Source organism: Podarcis melisellensis, assembly GCF_964234715.1.
Source record: "Podarcis melisellensis genome assembly, chromosome: 9".
Lineage (NCBI taxonomy): Eukaryota > Metazoa > Chordata > Lepidosauria > Squamata > Lacertidae > Podarcis > Podarcis melisellensis.
In genome coordinates, this window is record NC_138541.1 from 48,525,496 (window position 1) to 48,547,671 (window position 22,176).

At 38.6% G+C, this 22,176-nt stretch overlaps 1 protein-coding gene across 2 annotated transcripts in view; it reads left to right on the forward strand.

Moving 5' to 3' along the window:
• The window catches only part of TENM3 (teneurin transmembrane protein 3), a 1,264,289-nt gene that overhangs the window by 211,823 nt on the left and 1,030,290 nt on the right, over window positions 1–22,176 (forward strand). For both annotated transcript variants that reach the window (XM_081925878.1, XM_081925873.1), the window contains exon 2: window positions 16,096–16,149. The gene's annotated coding sequence lies outside the window, so the exon portion shown is untranslated. The remainder of the gene's footprint in view (window positions 1–16,095; window positions 16,150–22,176) is intronic.

Consider the following 22,176-nt stretch of genomic DNA (forward strand, 5'->3'; position numbering starts at 1 on the left):
AATACTGGACCTTTAGCTGGGCCACAAAGTTGTGGTTCTTTGTTGGTATCTGGAGCCATTCTCAAAATGTTTCTGTCAAAGAATCAAATACAAGTTGAAATGCCCCCCCCCCATTGCCTCTTTTAGTATTGTTCAAAGACCAGATTTCATTTAGTGCCTATCAACTAATTTCTTGTTGTTCGTGGATTTCTCACGATTGAAGAACCATATTATTCATAGTAGCAAAAACTACACCTGCTGGTACTTAATATTTCATGAAGTCTTATCGTAGGTAGAATATCAGAATTTTGAACTTGTTCCTTCTGTTATGCAGTCCAAAAGTGAAAAAAATAATTTTCTCTTTTTTTAATGTAATGGCATCTCACTCAGTGTTTCAATATGCTTCAAAGAAAATATGGTGCAATAAGGCATTTTAGTAACAGAAAAACAAAAGAAGTAATATTATCAGATCTCTGCAGCATCCCATATTCTGTAAACTCTGATCCAGCACCCCTATCCATAATCTCTTGGTGTCTGCGAGCAGTTATCTTCATACCGAAGCAGGTTTTAATTGACAAGACATCCTTTGTACTCTTTGCTTTAACTTCCCTTCCCTTCCAGTGAGAAGATGCATGCTGACATTCTATTCTCATTGATCTATGCTTCACTTTTACCATTCCAACTTAAAGCTGCTTATACTGGCCAGTCTTCATAACTGGTATCATAGAGCAACTCCTAAGTGTGATAAAGGTATACTGAGAATTTGAGCACATACTTGCTGAATTCCAAAGCATTTGTTCTGAAGGAAGGAAATCTCTGCGCAAACCATTTTCATCATGCATTATAATCCCTGTCTTCACCTTTGTACTATGTTGCTCAACTCTTTGAGTTACATTTGCTAGTTAATGTAAAGGGTCACTTGTACTGTGTTACATAAGAACACCGAACGCTTCCTTATATTGAGTCAGAGCATTGATCTATTTACCTTTGTGTTGTCTACACCATGGGTAGGCAAACTAAGGCCTGGGGGCTGGATCTGGCCCAATCGCCTTCTAAATCTGGCCCTTGGATGGTCCAGGAATCAGCGTGTTTTTACATAAGTAGAATGTGTCCTTTTATTTAAAATGCATCTCTGGGTTATTTGTGGGGCATAGGAATTCATTCATTTCCCCCAAAAAATATAGTTCAGCCCCCCCCCCACAAGGTCTGAGGGACAGTGGACCAGCCCCCTGCTGAAAAATTTTGCTGACCCCTGGGTCAGGGGTGGCCAACTCCCAAGAGACTGCAATCTACTCCTACTATAAAAAAACTGGCAGTGATCTACCAATTGGATTGACCAAAGTTGTTGAGCTTTCTTGGGGGGGGGGGGCAGAATCTTGCAATTGGCTGTGCTTGACCACAGACACCCAGCGATCGACCAGTAGATCACAATTGACCTGTTGGACATACCTAGCCTAGCTTTCCAGGGTTTCAGATAGGAGTGGTTTTCCCAGCTAGCCTGAAGATGGCAGGAATTCAACCTGAAACCTTCTGCACACATAGCAGATGTTCTGCCACTGAGCCATGGATGTTGCCCATTGCTTCATGCCAGTGATTCCTGTAAGCAGAATTCATCATCATCATCATCATTATTGTATTATTTATACCCTGCCCATCTAGCTGGGTTTAACTGTGTTTGAAGGATATACAGTGGTAACTCAGGTTGCATACACTTCAGGTTACAGACTCCGCTAACCCAGAAATAGTATTTCAGGTTAAGAACTTTGCTTCTGGATGAGAACAGAAATCGTGCTCTGGCGGCGTGGCAGCAGCAGGAGGCCCCATAGCTAAAGTGGTGCTTCAGGTTAAGAACAGTTTCAGGTTAAGAACAGACCTCCGGAATGAATTAAGTTCTTTTTTTAAAAAAATTAATTTTTATTCAAATTTCCAATAACCATTCCATTTATAATTAAACATCCAATTTAACTTATACATTCTTTTAGACTTCCATCAGCCTATCTGACAATTTTCATATTTATCACTTCTCACATTTCCTAAATTTATGTTGCACTTTAACAATCCTTATTTTATCTTCTCTTTTAAGCGACATTCCATACTATTTTTTCACAGAGCTTCTTGGAATCCAACAAGCGTTATTTCCTGATCACACACAGTTTTCATATACTCTGTAAATTTATTCCAGTCCTCGGTGAATCTCTGATCGCGTTGGTTTCGAATTTTTCCCCTTAATTTGTCCATTTCTGCATATTCCATCAGTTTCATTCTCCATTCTTCCCTCGTTGGCATTTCTTCCTGTTTCCATTTTTGGGCCAACAAAATTCTGGCTGCTGCTACTGCATATCTAAATAACTTCACATCTTTCTTTTCAACATCATTCCCTAATATACCTAGTAACAATGCTTCTGGTTTCTTAACAAAAGTATATCTCAACATTTTTTTCATCTCATTATAAATCATTTCCCAAAAGCATTTCACTTTCTTACATTCCCACCACATGTGATAAAATGTTCCTTCTTTCTCCTGACATTTCCAACATGGAATGAATTAAGTTCTTAACCTGAGGTACCACTGTAAAACCACAAAGATTAGCCATTGCTCTGCACCACTTTTATTTATCCGATATTTCAGGGTAATATGTGGGATCTATGACTGGAAGCAGGTTTTCACATGTGCCTCTCCCCTGTTGCATGTGGGAAAGATTCTGTCAGGAGGTGACCCTACATCTAGCTACAATGCACTTTTAATCTGCTTTTGTGGTATTTTTCAGTTTTGGTGTTGTGTTTTTATGCTTTATTTTATACTTAATTTCTTAATAAATTGTACAACACCCATAGAATGTTGTGTTATGGGGCAGCATGCAAGTGATGGAAATCCTAGATACATAAACATATACCCATAGAACTGACGGGTTTTATTAATTTTATTTGTGCCTAGGATTACAGCAATAGATGTTTGGTTCTCTGTTTTCTTTCCAGCTTTTGTGGTCTCTGTGGCTTTATTTTACCTTGTTTCCTTAATAGCAAGGGCTGGGGGAAAGCAGTAAGATCCGACTACTGCTCAGGGCATTTTTAATTTGTAGTTAAGTTTTATTTTGTCATTTAGTCCTATTAGCAATCATTAAGCAATTTAATAATTAGATGCCTCATTAACATTTTAATGAGGCTACTGGCCATTGGTAAGTGTAATTAAATTAGTTTTATTGTATGATATTTTGAAGCTGTGATTAAATTAGGTTTTACTGTGCTTTTAAGAACAAACCTACGGAGATCTCAGTGTAGCAGCTGTCTTGTTAACTTAGGAAGTGTCTATGAAATAGTAATGTGGGGGGGGGGCACGGGCACGGAAAGAAAATTCTCTACTGAGGTTAATCACAAAAGGAAGAGAGAAAAAATTCAAATGTTCCTGCTGCCTCCCACCCCAGGGTTACTAATATATCACTGGTGTTAGCAGTACGTCTCTTTAACATTATTCATTGTGGATAGTTTTATATAATCTGCTATTAATTTTTAAGAAACAGTGCCTAGAAGATGTGGCATCCAGTGCTTTATAAATCAGGGACTAATCCTGGTGTGCTTAGTAAGACAAAACTCCTGTGGAGTTCAAATGGAATTTTACAACACTGGGAACTGCAGGGTATGGCCTTGCCTGAAAGCTGGCTTCATTATATTATTGCTATAGTGACAAATTGGGCTATTGGAGAAGGAGGTGGAGGAAAGAGGGAGGGTTGCAGCATTCTCAGTATCTAGCAAGTAGGGCTTGTTCCTGCTGTCAGAATCTGTGGGGGCGCAGCAACAGGAACACAAGGGCTAATGAATGGCAGGTTGGCAACAAGGCAAATTGCCATATGAAACGCATACTCAGATTTCTTTTCATGTTGTCAGGAATGATATGTGAGTCAAGAAACAGAGCAATTTGTGATAGCCAAATAAATGGTGGGCATTTCAAAAGACCAGGTTGTCACTGTATAAAACACAAGGTCTCATGGATTCACCTTAAGTCTGTAATTTAGATCAGCAGATATAAAAATGTCTAATATTCCCATCCCATCCGGCATAAAGAAACAGAAGAAAGCATAGTACATGTGCCAGGATTCCCCACTCCCACCCCATGCCTTCCACATGCTTCTGGCAGTCCTGCGCTGGAGAAACTGAGGGTGGGCTATGTGGTTCCTAAGTGGCGAAAACAGCCTCTGCCAGAGACTCCAAATCCCCTTGACCATGCCTTGATGCAGACATACTGTATGGGCACATGCCTGGTATTGTCACATTTCACTTCCCTCTCAGCTGACCACAAACAGCACTCCAAGATGCAGAATAGCACAGCTGGAGGGATTGCAAGAGCATAAAAATGCCGGAAGGTGCAGAAGATATTAATGGGAGTTAGGGAAACATGGGCACCTTAGCCACCTTGGGTTTACAACCTACTGTTGGCTTGACTTAATTCATACAGTTTGATTTTTAGAATACATGATAGCAACAATTAACAAAAACAGACAAGTAAATATCTTTCCCCTCACACTTCCTTAAGCTGATTTTGATCACTAAAGTTTTGTAATGTGTGTACATTCTCTGGTATTTTGAATATAAGAAGTTTTTGTTTGTTTTTAAACTATTAATAAACTTGGATATATTTTTTGTGGTCAGTTAGACATCAAAAGGCAACCTCTGATAATTGATACTAAGTAATCGTATGATACTTGCCTCTGGAGAAATAAGCAGTACTGTGAAACAAATAATTGATATCAAAATGAAAAGCTTAGGTTAAATGAACTTTCCATTTCATATCTAAAATATTATTAATTTAGGCATTATAGCAGAATCACAGAAGAGTTTACAGACTGGTTCCTTGCATGTTTACTCAAAAATCCTGTGAGATTTCCTCCTAAGTAATTGTGCATAAAAATCAAGGTCTCCAAACAACTCAAATGTCACTTGTCTAACATACTAGGGTAACTATACAGGGGCAGCTGGTTAGTTCAGCCTTCTGTGCACATACATGCATTCAATGAATGATCACTGCATATGGTCTGTCTCCTGATAAAGATAGAAAATTCTTCATTACAGTCTTGGTCCTTAAAATTTGTTTTAATTTGTTGGAAGCCACCCAGAGTGGCTGGGGAAACCCAGTCAGATGTGTGGCATATAAATATATTATTATTATTATTATTATTATTATTATTACTACTACTACTATTATTAAACACAACTTATGCTATGTAAAGCTACAGGTGGCTATTTAAATTACAAATAATTTACCAGAATCAACTGATTTATTTGATTGATTGATTGATTGATTGAATGTATGTATGTATGTATGTATGTATGTATGTAGTATTTTATTTCAGAAATACTTTCAGGATTTGTGTGTGTGTGTGTGTGTGTGTGTGTGTGTGTGTGTGTGTGTGTATTTTAACTAATAATGAAATGCTTTCTTTGTGTGTTACTTGAATTACTAAAAAAAAAAAAAACCATCACTTTCTCTAGCTCTGTAGACACATGAAGTTGTGTGGACATGGACATGGGCAAAGGCTTTGTATGATGATAAGCTCCTAATCTGATAAGATTTTAATTAAAGCCAAATATAGTTGTTCATGTGGTGTGTCTGTATGTGTGCATATATATTTGTGTGTGTGTTCAAAACTGAAAACCACTTTATTTAAAGACCTCCAACACCTCCACAAATTTTCATTAGAAAGTCATTAATTTATTCACAACTTGGTATGTAAATATTATTTATTGCATATTCAGCTCATTAATGGGTCTGTCTAGATCCTCAAAGACTTTTACACATTCAAGTCCTAATTGGCCAAAAGGATTGAGCATAGGTGCTTAACTGGTTTATATAGTGAAAGGAAACTTCATGTGCAAATAAAATGTTCTTGTATTGCAAATGCCTTTCACGTAGCACAGTAGCCCCAGAAATTCTATTTATTATCGTCATATCTCATTTTGTTTTCATAACAATTGTTAAGCATTCAATAATACACTGTGAAAAATGTCTTCAGGACTAGTAGGCATATTTTCAAAGCACATTAGAAAATGGAAAAGAAAAATTGACTTGCAGGTTATTATAAACGTCCATGTAATATAGCTTCATTTTCAACTGTGTGCTTTCTAGACATTGATCTAGACATTGAAATAGTTTCAGATGACTCAGCAAGGAGGCTAGCCCTCTGTTGGGAAGACTTGTTCACAATCTAATATACCTAATTGCTAAGGGTTTTATTCTTTATATTGAAACATCCCTTTTCTTGATTTAATCCTTTTATTTCTTCTGTTAGACCTGTACTACATTCAGCATTTCCTTAGCCTCCTTGGTGTTCGTTAACACTTTAGGAGGGTACCTGATAAGCTAATGATCCAACCCAATGTCTTATCCACCAAAGTTGTGATTTTTGCTATGAGGTAAGCAAAGAAAACGTTCAGACAGGCCATATTATTTGCTGGGGGGAATTCTCCCTGGCCCCCAAAACAATGACAGTGTATTCCATCTCAAGGTCCTCACACTAACCACACAAACAAGGTGTGGGTAGAGAATCTAATGGTGAATTGAGCAGAAGAGCTGGGTCACAGCTTGAATTTGTAATAAGTATGTGCACCTGGTTGAAACCAGGCTACTGTCACAAGCCCAGCCATCCCACTGAGTAGCCCATTTGAAAGGACCTTTTGCACCAAAACCTCTCAGCCAGAAGGGGTTGGCTTTGCTATCCCCCAATGGATGGGCGCAACATCTAAGCCTTAGCTGCGTCAGGCAGAAAATCGCTGCTTCCCCGGAGCTCCAGGTAAGCGGCTATTGTGGAATGAATTTTGAAATGCTCTCAAGTGTATAACAAGATAGTTAAGTTTCTTTGATGAATTGCTTTGCAACAGTGTAATTATGCATTTTACAGGATAGCAATTTGTATACGGTATAAAGTACAGGTATGTGTTTGCTGTAATTATTAGAGTCCATTGCTTGTGCTATGTTAATGTTTCTGAATTAAGCAACATGAAGCAATTTCTACCATGCTTCATTCCAGAAACCTTAGGGATACTATCTGTGGTTTTCAACACTCGCCTAAAGGAGCTTTGAGCACAAGACTTCTGATCTACTGGATTTTATGCTGCAGTGTAGTTTTTTAGTTGTCAAATAAGATAGAAGCTACTTTATAGTATGCAAGATCAGAACATTTAAGATGGACAAGGCAGATCTGGTGCTATTTTTAACAACAAAAGAGTCTTGCCAGACAATATGCAGCCAGACACTTCATAAAAGGGTAATCTTTACGATGAGTCATTACAGTAATTGCCTCAACATTTCCTGCAGTAGTCAAGATAGCACCTTCTTTTTTGCCATATACCAGTTTTATGAGCGCTAGAAAAATTGATTCATTTCCTGAGAAGCTAAAAGACTGGTAGGGAGCAAATTTGCTTTTCTCCATGAAACACCTTTAAGTAACAACATTGTTCCAATGTTTTGTTCTATGTTTTTAAAATGCCATTCCTCGTTTTTCTATTCATTTTGTCCAGTGCAAGTGATCACCATGATTCTGCACCAGGAATGAAGTGCAGAAAACTTCAGACTATGTCATCTCCCTCCCCTTGCACACACAAGTAAAGGAGTCAAAACATGCTCTTTCACAAAGCTTGGTCCCCCATTACAGTGGTACCTCAGGATGCGAACAAGATTCGTTCTGGAGCCCCATTCATATCCCGAACAGAACGTAAGATGCACCTGTGCATGCGCGGGCTGCGTTTCACCGCTTCTGCGCATGCGTGTGACGTCATTTTGACCGTCTGTGCATGCGCAAGCAGTGAAACCCGGAAGTAACACGCCGTGGATTGCCACCCGAAAGCACGCAACCTGAAGCGTATTTATGCCGAGGTATGACTGTATATCCATTTTGTACGAACCTGGAAACTATTGTTTGTACTTATCAAACTTAGTTAAGACAAACCAGAATCAAACCCAAATAGATTTAACTGGAAGTTATCATTCTAAAGTAAAAGAGGAATTTCCTCATTTGGAATTGTAGTTTATTAAAAAATGAAAACTGTAGTTTCCTTTGCGTTACTCCCCCCCCCCCGCCGCCGCCGCCGCCGCCACCACCGCCGCTTAACCAGGCTTCTGTGTTACTACAGTTACTCTGTGTTTATTGGGCCAAAAAGGTTCCCACCCCTTTTTAAGGCAACACCATGCCTTTACAAAAGTGTGATAGTAGCGATTACTGAGTAAATATTTTAATGTAAGGTAACTGAAGTCAAATATACTTTCCACAGATTCAGTTTAAAGTAAGATATATATTACAGCAGTTGCAAATAATATTTGGATTAGTCTATTCTTTCCCAAATTATGCTACATTAATCATATAGACTTCCATACCTCTGGGCAGGTTTTATTGTTTGTTTATTCCCTACCCTCCCCCCCCAAAAAAAATTACGCCACCACCCCACAAAGAAGCATCTATGTTTGTGAGGTTCCATAAAGCATCAGGACTATTGATTCAAAACCCTAAAATGTTTTTTATATAATTGACTTTTTATTGCTATTCTTTGTATATCATATTGTTGTTTTATTGCTATGGCCGATGGCTGACACAAATAAAGATTCATTCATTCATTCATTCAAGCTTTAGGGTTTAAAAAAAACTATACCATGCACACCACTTTCTACAGGTTCAGTAATAGGAAGTGAATTTGTCACCTTGAAAGTACTAAAGATCAGCAGAAATGGAATTGCTGTAGATCTGACCTTCCTTCTTCATTACTGGCTGCCAGATCTATAAGTGGGGGAAAGATTGAGCATTTTACAGCAACATAAAGAAGCTACTGGATGTGATACTTGCTAAAACTGTTAGTGTCTCACATTGGGAGAGGTTTGCTTGTGAATCTCTCTCTCTTTCCATGTGTAAACACAGCAAGAATTAAGACTATGGCATCATTTTATGATCCAAGTTTTTTTGCTTCTACCAGCAATTGCTCAGTGTAAACTTCATTTCAAATGTCCATGAAAAAACAGGCCCTGACCCAACTCTCATATAACAATTGGGTGGTAAATGTGCATTCCTATTGGCAGCTACATAAAGTTCAGTAACGCCAAGATATGCATCACCAGGTGCATATGCACCCAGATCCTCACGTGTGTTTCCATATCGGCTATTTGAGTGGAAATAAACTGCTTCTGCACATAGATCCCTTTCTTGTATTGGGAAGTTGCATAGAGAGATTTTGCTCATGTGTGGTTTTGAATTCTAATATCAGACAGTTTAGGAGAGTCACTTTCACAGTGATAAGCTCAGAAACTGGTGGTCTTGGAGGTAAAGGGAAGTGTGTTGCGAATTAAATGTGAACCAAGAATTAGCATATATACGCTGCTTTTTTCAGCCAGAACTCACTAGAACCATTGCTATTATAAGAGAACAAGGGAGGCATTCACAATGAGCTCTGGCACCTCTTTTTCTAGAAAAATAGCACTGCCTATATATACCCTAACAGACCTAAGATTCAGCAATCTGGCCCAGCTGTTACCATTTGCCAACCATATTATATAAACAAAATCTAGTGGTAGTTTCCATGGCTTTGACCCACCCTTTGCATGAGCAGAAGCCTGCTCAGCAAAACGGATTTCTTCTCTCCTGCCCTGTGTGTCCCCTGAAAAAAATTCTCCTGAGCATTTCAAGAAAGTTTTATATTAGGTATGGGTTGTTCCAGTAGGAGAGAAAAACCCAATCTAAGATAAGCATCAATGTGTTTTTTTAAAAAACTACCTTACATTGAGGCGCTATTATTAGAAGCTCAATAATGCATTTTCCCCATCAATCAGCATTGGGCATGATCAAGCAATAAAGTGTCTGGCCAGAATTTATACGTGCTCCCTTGCTTTTCTGAAAGAACTACAACTGATTACTGTAGGTACAGGCCTGAACTTCTTTGAAATGAATAATATATTGAGTGGAACTTTATGGGGCAGGTGCCAAAAAAGCAATGCTACTGAGCCATTAGCTATCTATTAAAGCAATAACAGTACACCCTGAGGGCCCTGGTTTTTGGTTACAACATGACACGGTCCTTCATTACATGTTGCCAGTGACAATTCCCTGGTGATATGTGTAAAAATAATATTATAAATCTCTCTCCTATAATTGAGTTATAATGTGAATCAGTGCATCTTTACCTAGCCAAACTGTAATGTCTTATTTTTAACACGATCAGTAGTGAGCATCACTTCTATACTGTCTTGTCCAGAGTAAGGGATAGCAAAACTGATAGTTCTTCCATGGATAAGATTTAGTGAGAAAGTGTCTGGGAATCTCATGCTCTTCTCTAATTCTTGCATCACAAGATTCTGAAACTCATGTTTCCGATTGTGGCAGGCAACTTTAGTTAGCAGCTCTGGAAGCAAAACATGAGAAGAGGCCAAGGGATGGATGTCAGTAAATGAAGCTGCATCTGTACAGTACTTAGTTTTGGTTTTGAGCTTGTGATGACATCCAATTTGTTTGTTTGTTATAAATATGACTCTTCATCCTGAAGGAGCCCAGGCCAATGCACAACATAAACAACCATTTGCACGCTTTACTGTGGGTCATGCCCAATGAGTACAGTGGTACCTCAGTTTACAAACTTAATCTCTTCTGGAAGTCGGTTCTGAAACTGAAACCTTTCTTAAACCGAGATGCGCTTTCCCCGATGAGGCCTCCTGCTGCCGGTGCCCTTCCACTGTTTGGCTTCCGTTCTTAGACCGAGGTAAAGTTCACAAACTGGGACGCTACTTCCGGTTTTGCAGAATTTGTAACTGAATAGTTCGTAAACAGCTGTTCTTAAACCAAGGTACCACTGCTGATTTCAGAGTACAGGAGTGTTCATGGTTGTTTAATGTGCGTCCTGTGCAATTTAGAGCTTTGTATATCAGTACCAAAATCTTCGGTTGGGGCATCAGTTCACAGGCAGCCAGATTTGGTTCTTTAAGGATCAGTGTCACATGACCCAATTTAGTTGCCCCACAGCCTGGTAGCCTGATTCTGCACCAGCTTCATATACAGTGGTACCTCGGGTTAAGAACTTAATTCATTCTGGAGGTCCGTTCTTAACCTGAAACTGTTCTTAACCTGAGGTACCACTTTATCTAATGGGGCCTTCCATTGCCACCACACGATTTCTGTTCTCATCCTGAAGCAAAGTTCTTAACCCTAGGTACTATTTCTGGGTTAGCAGAGTCTGTTACCTGAAGCGTCTGTAACCTGAAGCGTCTTTAACCCGAGGTACCACTGCACTGTACTGATCAGGAGCAAGAGATTATTGAGTAACTGAGTCTGGTAGGGTTGGGAAAAAAGAGAAGGACCACAATAAGGGTTATTACTATCAATAAAGATAATGTGTAACAGTTCTACCCTCTTTAAGTGCCTCATGGCATTTAAATGTATAGGCACCATTTCTAGGCCAGGGCTCAGGCATTCCAAGCTTTTTGCTCTTGATCAAACATAGTTGCTAATGTTGCCATAGGCATTAAAACTGAATGTTCATATTTGCCTAGAAAATCCAGTGCATGTGGGCATATGGGATAAGGAAAATGTGCATTAGTTACACATTAGTAGTAACTATGATTAGTGGGTGTATGATAAGCAGTGTGAAGTAAAACTGCACAACATACATGCACCAAATGTTAGAGGATAGGCATAACATGAATTGTGCCGAGTGCAGTGCTCTCTTAATTTTAAGGGTCATCAGCACACTAGATGCCATTCAGGAGGGTACAATGGTGTGTGTATCTATATGTTTGTATCTATCTAGCTGTCTGTCTACCTGTAATTATCTTTTCCTCCTATAAGCTTACAGAGTAGCCTTCCCCATTCTGAATCAATATACCTTCATTTTCCAATCAAGCCTGACTTGGTAAAAAGAAAAAAAATGGAACTATCATAGATAACAGAAATTTACAAGTCAAAGAAATGTGAAAAGAGACACTTATATCCACATACACTGCAGTGTCACCATAGCTATAATTTGTGTGAATAGAAATACCATCCATATGTCTTTGGTATCAGCAAAACAGAAGTAAGAATGTATTTCATTTGACTGGATCAGACAGCGTGTCCTAAAGCTGGATATTTAATCTGTCACTTTGTGATTTCATAATTCATTGTCCTGTATTGAGTACAATCTAAAGTAGTGATTTCTGGAAAATGTAATCTTTAGGTTTCAATAAACTCTTTGACAGGCTTTGTGTTGATGGACTACTGTGAGCTGAAGGCTGTTTAGAAGATCTATTAGTTTCTAGATTATTTTTGTCAATTGTAAATGTTTGGGTTTTGTTTTTTTTAGTTTCCACCTACACACTCAAAATATGACTTGCATATCTGGTGTATAAATATCATGAAACATTGACGTTATCTCCATGGCCAGAATGCATTATTAGTCATTGACTAGGTCCCTTTGATTGGAGATTGGTAAAAAATACGGCAAAACATTTCAAATAAATTGTTTAATAATATTATTAAGAATGTTGATGTGATTGTATCTTTACATTGCTCATAGTGGGTGGTTGTGGATTTTAAAAGCTGTTGAACAAATTTAGGGGCTACACAGTATCTTTTCTGCATAAAAGTCAGTCTCTGAAGCTTTGAAAAACTCTCGAGGACATATACGGTACTTTGTATGAGTACAAGTTAATGGCAAGCCTTGAACTAAACATCAGTTAAAATGAAAAAGTATTACCTATGCATATGCAGAATCTTGTTTTCCATTTTCTGTTGGCTAACTTTTGAGAAAAGTAACATTTGATTCAGGCCGCATCTAAGCATTGTAAGATAGGAAAATCTGTATTGCAAATCATGTAATTATAAGTTTTCATTGTATCACCGCTTCTCATTCATTCTCATTCACATAGCCACAGGGGAGTCAGATGGGCTGATGGAAAAACATGCAAACCATTTGACCAGAACTATCTTTGTTTTTGTTGGATGGTCTTAAGCAAACGATATTTAGAACATGTATGCATGTCCTAAAGTCAGCTTAGTACAATATGGGGAAAGGGCATGGAGATCCTGATGTCCTGAGTGCAGTGCTGCTGTCCTCCTAACCTCCATGTAAATGTATTTCAATAACATGCCACCACCTGATATAACTCAGCTAAGATTATTTGTTTTATTTTTAATGGAACCCCCAAATACTGGAGGACATCTTTTTAAAGAATCCTCTGCGCTAGGGAAGATTCCGAATCCTTGCTTAGCATTGGTTGAGCATGGGCCTATCACAGAAGGAGTTTTAGCATGAAATTAACCCTTAACAACAAGCCTCTTGTGTGCTTGTGTCAGAGTGGGAGGGATTCCTTATGGGGTGGAGGAGAGTAGGCTGATGCCAGTAACGTGAAGACCTTTCTTACAGCTGAACATTTGCTCTCCAGATAGAGCGAAATAAAAAAAGGGGCAGGTAATAAGTAAAAATTTCTCAGCTGTTTCTCATATGAGAAAAATAAACAGACTTGTTCAGTATATAAGACATCACATCACACGGCAATAAAGGAGCTGGTTTACACATGTTGGAGCCAGTGCTGCTGTGAATAAGGAAAAGAAATTGCATTATTTTTGACCAAGGTGTTTAACGACAAAACTGGAATTCTTCACACAGCCGTCCAAGCCAACCAGTGCATAAAAGCATATTGTACTTTGCCATTTTAATTACATTTCTGCCTGCTGCTTTTCTTAATGAATAACTTTAATTAATATAAGTTCTGTCAAGAGGAGCAACATTTGCATCCACATTGTACAAAAGAGCCAACCTAAATTGCTACTCATATTCCCCCCCAAACCTGCCCAAATCAGTTCTGGGGATCCCCCAACCATCTAGAGTCAAACTGGGGACAGGGTGCATAGGCACCTGGGGAGGAAGTCCTATTGTGCAGTTGGAAGCAGCTAAATGTCCATGAATAGTTCTTCTCTATAGTTTATGTTATTTTTGGGAGATCCAGAACTCTACAATTATATTGTGGTGGTAGTTATGCAAAAACAGTTATTGCTACTAAATAAAAGGTTGGGAATGTACTGGCTGGCTATGTTTCATTTCCCTGTAACTACATGTTACGGTTTAAGGGAAATCCCTTATTCTTAAACTTCCCTTAATATATTTGCCTCCCAAGCTTGCCTTGAGCTGCCTTTTACCAGCATGGGGTCCAGACCCATAGTGATGTCACAGTGATATTCTCATATCAAATTGTTATCATCATGGTAGCGCAGACGAATGTCCTGGGCACTCCTTATGCCATAGTTTATCCATCAGGGAGAAACTATGGGTGGCTGGATATGCAAATGCTGGTTGGAAATGTGGAAAAAGCAGGGGAGAAACATCTTGTGGAAACAAAGAGAGTTTTGGGAGCAAAGGCAAGGATTAAACTGAGTCAAGACAATCTCTTTCACAGCAAGGGTTTGAGAAGGAGTTTGACCTCTACAGGGAATTGATTTTTCCTGATTTGTTGCAGAAGGGGAGAGAAAGAATGGGGAAACTTGTGGATGGTGAGATGTGTCATGCCATCAACACAATCGATCCTGAGCAACCCCTCTGGCACCAAAGTGGTTGTTTGGTATTCTGAGGAATTTTGGTGACTGAAACAGGCAGGATGATGGATAAAGCACAACTGTCCTAAAATTAGTGGTGAAGACAACTAGGCATTTGTAGAGTGAAAAATCATTTACAGTATATTGTGTGGCAGTGAAAGGAGAGCTGGCTCCATCACATCCTTGAGTAGCAGTCCAACAGTTCTTTTGCAGGGCAGCTTGTTTCTGTGACAATGTGAATGGGGTAGTTAGAATGGCCACAGCTATTGTAACCCGGGAATGTGGACCTGGTGCTTCCTACATCCAGCCTACCATATGTGTACAATTAACCTTGCCCATTGTGACTGATTAGTACTAGCCAAGTCGCATTGGCCATGATGGCCAATAAACTTAGTCCCAGTAAGACAGAAGCTTAGTCCTACTAATCAGTTGCCCTATAAGGGACTGATTTTCAAGTTTGGGGAAAATGTTGCCTTACTTTTCTGGCAGGAACTACATTCCTCTTGAAATAGCAGGTTCATAGCTTGAGAGTGCATTTTGATCCCTCTTTGCCACTGGAGATTCAGATGGCCTTGGTATCTAGGAGGACGTTTCATTGCCTTCAGCTGGTGTGCCAGATATGCCCAGTCCTGGATGGAGGCAGCTTGGGCATAGTGACCCACTCATTTTTAACTTCTAAATTAAATTATTGCAACATGCTCTATATGCAGCTAGTGCAAATTGCAGCTGCTAGGATGCTTAATGGAATGCTTTGCAGATATTGTGTTCATGCTGAGTGATTTGCACCAGCCCCCTGTTTCAGGCATTGTTGTTAATTTAGACCAGTGATGGCCAAACTTGGCCCTCCAGCTGTTTTTGGACTACAAATCCCATCATCCCTAGCTAACAGGACCAGTGGTCAGGGATGATGGGAACTGTAGTCTCCAAACAGCTGGAGGGCCAAGTTTGGCCACCACTGACTTAGACTATTCTAAAAGACACTTCTAGTCATATTGTGTTTAGTTGGCAATATCTCTAGCCAAGATCCCTTGAAGAAGAGTCTTCCGCATTGATGAATGATGGCTTCTACATTGTAGAATGACACACACACACCCTTCACAAGACATTCCTGGGCACTGATACTTAGTACAGGTTTTATTGAACCTTGGGATTCTGATTTTTGTTGTGCTAGTTTCATTTTGTAACTGCTTTATTTTTTACACTGGAAGGCCATCTGAGCCATTCACAATGAAGAGACACACTGGGCTGCTTCTTATTGTAGATGACATTGAACTTTTATGGCTTTGAATTCAAATTGTAGAGAGGGTTAAGTGTATATTCTCCATTTTTGAGTTTGTATGTTAAGCTGAATTTGTCCGAATTCCCTAAGTGGCATTTCTTAGCTCTTGCTAAGACGCTCTTGGTATTAAGACATAATTTTCAGTTGGCCCTGCTTTTGTTGTTCTTAATTCATGGAATGAAACTAAAATGGGGATATTATGGTTGTTATATTTCTTATTTATGGGATGAAAATATTCTTATTAGCTGTGCAATTCAGAGTTTATTGTATTTTAAATTAATGTATTCGTGTTTTGGTGACTTTTTAACAGGCAATAACTTCAAGCTGGCATTGTGAATAGAGATTCTGCTACAAGAAAATAACAGTAAGTGTTTCTGTTTGCTATAACTTGTTCTAAAAAGATACTATTTCATATATGTGGCTGTGGTATTATTTGAATGAATTTTTAAAAGCTACCTTTCTTTGGCCTATCTTGTCATATTCCTTTTACAAAGATTTTTTCCCCAGAACTTTAGTGGTACGGTTTTAGTAGTATTAACTGATAAAGAAGGAGGGATATTGTTCTCATTATACAGTCTTTTAATTTAAAATGCATTGAATAAATGCATTCTCCCCCACCTTTGGTTTATCAAAATAGAATTGTTTATAAGTATGTAGGGAAATGCTAATGTGCTTACAAATATAATGTTGGCTATTCCATTTTCATGTGAATTGTTGATATGAGCTTTTAGATTAAAAGGATCTGAATTTTCTTTGCAAAATAGAAATATTAATGTTGTAATTAGCTCAGTAATTGCAAAAGGAAGATGTAGTATTGACCATGATTTTAAAAAGAGATTGTAATTATTTACAGTGAAATACGTGCTGCTACAATATTATTGATAGGAGGTACATAATTGATTTTAAGTGTTTATTGATTGTAAAGGGAAACCTCTGCATAAAAATTAATGAAATAGTAGTGACCTCTCATTATGTTTTGCTTTCAGGATCTGGAATGGGGGAACTAAATAAAATTATTCTATTTCATATTAATTGTATCATAATTCAAGTCATCTGAGACAACATAACCTTGCTTTTTAATTTCTATACTGTCATTTCTGATGTAAAATTTTAGGAGGACATAATATAGGCTACTGATAATCATTCAAAGACAGTGTAGGAGCTTTCTGTTCTCCTTTATGACAAATGTTAAAAATCATATCTTAACCTCATTATTATTTGCACATAATGTCATGTTAGCATGAAGAAGACTTTGTACATTAACAACCCCTCCACATTAACTTTAGAATGCGTGCCATGCATTGTAATTTCCAACATATATGTTTAGACAAATCCCTCGGCCAGTAAAGCGAGATGAGTGCCGCAACCCCAGAGTCATTGGCCAGGGGTCCCTTTACCTTTTTACATGCTGCACATGAATGTGACTAATTAAATCCTGAAGGCCCACTGCAGGGTCAGAATGATACAATTTGAAATAGAAAAACATTGGGTGGAGTTGTGGAGAGAATGTTAACTCTTTCCCAGCCAGCCACTTTCCCTCTTCACTTGGGTGCAGATAGGTTCCTTCCAGCAGTATTTCTACACAATAAAGAGTTATCTGATACCTTGTGGAGAGTGTATTAGAAAACCAGTGGGTGATGAAGAGTTGCACAGGAATTCTCCTCCACTGTGGCTTCCCTAAATTTCATTGCTCTAAATTACAACAATGAAACAAGACAATGGAATTAACAGTTTGTGCCTTTGCTTTGAAATTCCATGTTATATGAAAAGTTATATGTGTATCTCTGTCTCTCCTGTGACAAGTGTGAGTTACAAATGTTTATGGAATTCACACAACTCATGACAGGAGAAATCTACAGATTTCAGTTTTGCGTGCTGTACAGAAGCATGAAAAAGAAAAGCACACAAGTCACAAATCAGCTTTTTGCTAATACTTAGTGAATACAAACAATTGTTGTTACTGGATAAAAAAAGAAACACATTGTAAAGCCTACTGCTGAAAAGATAGAATAGATAAAGGGAAATGTGTTGCAATAGAAAACATAAAAGTGTGTTTTGTTGGTTTAAAGTATCTGTATTGCAATTAAAATTATGGCTTTGATATAACATTTTAGAAGGATAAAGAATATAGCCTACAGGATGAGGAATCAGAGAATCATAGCATTGGAAGGGATCCCAATGGTCATCTGGTCCAACCCCCTGAATGTAGTAATCTCAACTAAGGCATCCATGACAGATGGCCATCCATCCTCTGCTTAAAATAACTGCAAGGAAGGAGAGTCCAACACCTCTTGTGGGAGTGTGTTCCACTGCCAAGCAGCTCTTAGTGTCAGAAAGTTCTTCCTGCTGTTTAGTTGGAATATATTTTCTTGTAACTTGAATCCATTGGTTCAGGTCCTAGCCTCTGAAGCAGGAAAAAAACAAGCTTGCTCCATCTGCTTTGTGACAGCCCTTTAGATATTTGAAGGGGGCTATCTGTGGGTTAAAGCTTCAGCGCCTAGGACTTGCCGATCGAAAGGTCGGCGGTTCGAATCCCTGCGGCGGGGTGCGCTCCCGCTGCTTGGTCCCAGCGCCTGCCAACCTAGCAGTTCGAAAGCACCTCCGGGTGCAAGTAGATAAATAGGGACCGCTTACTGGCGGGAAGGTAAACGGCGTTTCCGTGTGCAGCTCTGGCTCGCCAGAGCAGCGATGTCACGCTGGCCACGTGACCCGGAAGTGTCTCCGGACAGCGCTGGCCCCTGGCCTCTTAAGTGAGATGGGCGCACAACCCCAGAGTCTGTCAAGACTGGCCCGTACGGGCAGGGGTACCTTTACCTTTATCATATCACCTCTCAGGCTTTTCTTTTCAAGGCTAAATATATCCAGATCCCTCAACTGTTCCTCATAAGGCTTGGTTTTCCAGAGCCTTCATCATCTTGATAACCTTCCTCTGCACTCTGCACACATGCCAGCTTGTCAACATCATTCTTAAATTGTACCACACAGAACTGGACACAATACTCCATGCGTGGTCTGACCAAGGCAGTACTATGCCTTGGTGGTACTATGGTACTATGACTTTGCCTTGATTGGAACATTATACTTCTGTTGATGCAGCCTAGAATACCATTAGGGATTTTTAATATTTTGCTGTTGCATCACACTATGCTAAGCTACTAAGACCCCTAGATTCTTTTCATATGACAAGTCAGGTGTCCAATACCTTTTATATTTATGCAGCTAGTTCTTCCTGCCTAAATATAGAACCTGGCATTTGTCCCTAATGAAATTCATTTTGTTAGTTTGGGCTCAGTTCTCCAGTCTGTTAAGGTCATATTAGATTCCAATTCTGTCTCCTGCAGCATTGGCTATCCCTCCTACTGTCACTCTGTAGCATTTCTCCATTTTCTCCATCCAGAGGACCTACTACTTATTTATTCTTCCTCTTACTTCAAACATAGTCAAAGATACCTGTATTTTTAAAAAAACCTTTCTTGCAAGCCTGAGCTCATTCTGAGCTATGGCCTGCCTGACCTTCTCCCTGCAACTGTTGGCTACTTGTGTATACTCTTCCTTCATTATTTCCTCTTTCTTCCATTTCTTGTGCATGCCCTTCTTAAATCTCAACTCATTTATAAGCTCCTTATGCAGCCACACTGGTTTCCTTATATGCCCCTGACTTTTCTTTCTTTTTGGGCCTTCAATATTTCACATTTAAGAAATTCCCATGCATCGTGCACTCCTTTCTCTTGGAGTATTTCTGACCATAGGGTCCCTCCTAGTACTTCCTAAAGCTTTTTGAAATCATTCAGAGATATAGTTTGTGCATAGGAGCTTTCCAATTCTTTTCTATGACAGAGAAAACTATAACAGATGTGGAAAAAATACTCAGACATTAGAACACTTTGCATTGCTTACAGATGTATAGAAATGTCACGTTATCTTAATGTATTACAGGAGAAAGAGTTTGATACAAGACACTTTTACAGCATGCTTAAATAATATTTGTGGCCCATACATATATCACTTAAAATTGTGCTGTTAGCTCATATTCATACATATGCATAGTAACATAAGTTTTTGCTCTCTGTATTACTGTGCATTATCCCAGGGGCCAATTGCCATCACTCACTATGAAGGTGTCCTGATTTAAAAAAAATATCTGAAGATTTCCCCCCTAAAGATCTGGATTAGCTGAGGTTGTAATAAAATCAGATATAGCCTTTTTATATTATTTATCTAAAGGTTAAAATCTATATTAACAATACTGACCTTGTATGCTTGCAAAGATTTGTTTTGTGGCTATTATTAGTAAGAATATCAGAGATGACTACAACAGTTATTTGTATTTCTTCGCTGTCCATTCCTCACAATAATAACATAATACTTTACAATGACAAATTGCTCTTTATTTTATTGTTGTAAATTTTTAAATGATTGCAATTTACTGAGTTGTGAAATCCAAATTGGAGATTTTTATTCTGCCCCCTTCTTTATTCTAATCCTGTCTCCAGTGTTTGGAATTAATTTATTTTCTTCATTTTATCATGGTCTTGGCTTGACAAATGGTACATGACTTCCTGTTGTTTCTTTGTCTCAGTTTTTCTGTTTCTGCATTGTACCAGAATGAGTTGCAGAATGTTTGCTCAATCCTAAATCACTATAGCTTCCTTCTGGCAGATTTGGAAACTACCAAACAGGTTGTGGATATTGAACTGCAAAACAGGATATGTGTGGCAGTCTTCAGTGCTTGTACTAATTTACCTTAATTCCAATCTGCATTATTTCCCCTTCCATTTTCCTTTCCACCTTTTTGAACTACCATTATTTCCACAGCATGCCATGTGGCTTGGCACCTGTTGGTATTTTTTCAGGGTATGCCTCTTTTTCCCAAAGCTGACACTGTCAGATTAAAGAAGCCAAGTTTTCTATACAACAATTAAAAAATAAATAATGAATACTTTACAATGACGTCTAAATTCCTGATATGATAGAAACAAAAAAGTTTGGCGACCCAGATTTAAAAAAATACTCTTGATAAACATCAATAGCTTCTATCCATGTTGCATTGTAATCTGAGAAAAGAACCACTGGCATAAAGTGTAAAACAGAGAGGAGAGGCATGAATATACACTGTAGGAGACCTGAGCTGTGGTTTTAATATTGTTCATAACAAATCTTTTCTTTTCTTTTTAAATTGGGGGTAGCAGCTACAGATCCCATCATCCCTGAGTGTTGGCCATACTGGCTGGGACTGATGAAAGTTGTAGCTCAGCAATATGTGGACTACTTTATGGAAGCCGCCCAGAGTGGCTGGGGAGGCCCAGCCAGATGGGCGGGGTATAAATAATAAATTATTATTATTATTATACTTTGGCTAACCCTGATTTCTATTATCTTGTTGTAATAAGCCCTGAAAACATGGTTATAGGGCAGGATATAAATATTTTAAATAAATAAAAATAAATGCTTTGGTATGGTATTGCACTATATAAGGCTTTGTGTCAGTACCATACAGAAAATGCACTATATTAGTAACAAGTACTATTCCCCCAGCTGAATCTATGTATATATACTCAGGTGGACAAATGTTTTCCATCTATTTAATTAGATAAACAGCTTATTTTCACCATAGTTAATGTGCATAAAACATATTTCTATTTTAAAATATATTATTGAACTGCATTGAGATAATTTGAATGAAAGATATTGTTATAAGTGTTCAAACGGTTAAGGGGGGAAATAAACAAAATTAAAGCCAAGGTTATTTGTCATTTGTGATTTGACTGCTGCACAGCAAGAAATTGATATAAACTTCATAACTACAGTACATTAGACTTTGGTTCAGAATGGCAATGATTGTGCATTCTTCTTTTAAAACATTCCAGTCCGCATGTTAATTGCATTACTGGTACTTCTGCATTATGGGAGGCACAGCGAGACCAGCATTTGTGTGAATACTATCTGTAAATACTACTGCTGCTGAAAGGTTTAAATCCAGTGATTTTCTAATTTATGTCCTTGGTGAAAGTCTTGGACAAAATGCTTTCTTCATTGCCTCCCTGCTTTTTAAATATGTTTGTGTATAAGAGCATAAGAGCCTGATGCATCAGCCAGTGGTCCATTTAATCCAGCATTGTGTTCTCACAGTGGCCCAACAAATGCCTGTAGGATACCTGCAAGCAGAAACTGAGCAAAGAAGCACACACACCCCTCTTGAGCAACTAATGGAGGCAGAACCTGGTCATCATAGCTACTAAACACCGATGCCTTCTACGTATTTACCTTTTCCTCTCTTAAAGCTATCCAAGTTAGTGGTCATCAGACAGACACCTTTCCACTTAAAATTGTTGACCTATTCCACTTGGGGCTACTCTAGGAAATAGCCCTGTGGAACCTTAGGAAGTGGAGT